We start from the raw sequence: 1,954 nt of genomic DNA on the forward strand, positions 1-1,954 counted from the left end.
GTCTCATAATTTTCTTTGACATTCAACCTGTCCTGATGAGATGACTAAAATACCCTAGGCACAAAGTTTCTGTTAAAACCTGTTAGGTCCTTCCAGATCTCAGTCAAGGCTTACATTGAAATGTAAATAAAGAAGCCCAAAGACTCAGTAGGAGACCGGTCTCAAACCCAAGGAAAAAAAGGTAAAAAGAGCCTTACCTAAACTCCAGCAAAAGTAAATTTTATGGTGCTTTACTAAAGTAATTAACGGCCGTATCATTTTTCCAGGACTCTTGTTTTTTTTTAATTCTATATTTTTTTGAGCTCATGATTTTTTTGATCAGTTCTATTTTTCTATTCAACTAGAGTTTTTGAACATCTGTTACATTGCAATGGAGATTCACCTATAAAGTTACAAGGCCTTTGATTTTGTGTTATTTGTATGTCGTGCTGTCTGGTGTTGTCTGTATCAAAACTGAGCGCTCCTAAAATTAAAATTTAAAAATGGATCCAAATACTTTTAATTCACGTGATTTAAAGGTTCAATTCAAATTGGGTAAACTAATGAAAGTAAAATGTCTTTGAAAATAACTCGCAAGTCTCTAGGTGGTCAAGCTAATAAAATATTGATGTTAATAAAATGTCTAATATCAATTGTTTCTAAGACTTTTCTTCAACAGGAAAGAGACAGCAAATACTGTTCAGGACACTTGTCTGATTTCTTGGTTTTTACAGAATAAGTGAATTAGAGTTAACATGTATGGGATTACTCAAATGTGTTTGTAGAGACATCTGATTAATTTGCAAAGTTAAAATGCTAATTGTTAAATAGCATCAAGTACTCTTAACTCCTTAAATTCCATGGGTTATCATACTTAAACATTACTGGTGTTTTCATAGGTTGGTAAATAAAAGGGTTTAAACTTGCTTTGTGTCATCACTAAACTAAAAACAAGGTTACTAAGAGTTATGTCCTAACAAGTGGAATTCTATATACAAAGGGTCCCAAAAGTTTCAACTGTGTTTCAATTAGAGTACTATAAACAACAAAATATTTAATCTTATTAAAATAGAGTAATTTATCTAAATTCAGAAATTTCATAAGAGTTGTTTCAGAATGTGAACAAAAAGGGGTCAACAAATAGGAAAGAGAAAATAAAAGGTTCTGGGTATGGAAATATATTTAGTGAAAGGGAAAAGGAAATGTTTCTGTGTAAGAAAGTGATTGTGTGATGAAATACATGAGGGTCTAAGTAAGTGCTAAGAAAGTCTGTGTAAGTAAAGGGCAAGTTTCAACAAGTTTGCGTGAAACTAAGTTGGTTGTATGTATGTGAAACAGCTAAAGCTATTAAAGGTTTTTCCTAAGGTGAAATACTAATGTTCTGAACAATTAGTCTTAAAAATTTTGGTGTATACAATTATGGTTAAACAACTGTTAGAGTATTGTACTATGTTACAGAGTCTACATTTTTCTTTAAAAACTAAATTTGGTAAGATAAAAGTGTCAAGGTAATTGTGAAATTGTTACTAGTTGTATATTAAATGTGTTCATATTTTCCAGGTATACAAGTTTTTAAAGCAGGGAATTTATCAAGCTGCTATTCTCCAGATAAACTTGTCTGTAATAGTAATTTTAAGCTTATAAAGAGTAAATTTTATTGGGGATTAATTTCTATCATTTAATGTTCTATTATAGGACCTGTTATCAATAGGGTATATGTAAAATTTGTTACTTTTTACACTGAGATAAAGAATTTCAAATGTAGATGTATTTCTAAACATTAGAGCCTGACTTGTTTAAAGGTTAATTTTGTGAAACATGAAAATATTTTGCCACTTTGACACACAAAAGGAAAGTTAAAAGCTCTCTCAGCCTTTCTTTGATTCATGTTTTAGATACAATGTTAAATTGTGTTAATTATAAAGTTTATATAGACTCAGGAAACAGTATATGTAAACTACTTAATGATATTTAA

Source organism: Sciurus carolinensis, unplaced genomic scaffold (genome assembly GCF_902686445.1).
Source record: "Sciurus carolinensis unplaced genomic scaffold, mSciCar1.2, whole genome shotgun sequence".
NCBI classification, from domain to species: Eukaryota; Metazoa; Chordata; class Mammalia; order Rodentia; family Sciuridae; genus Sciurus; species Sciurus carolinensis.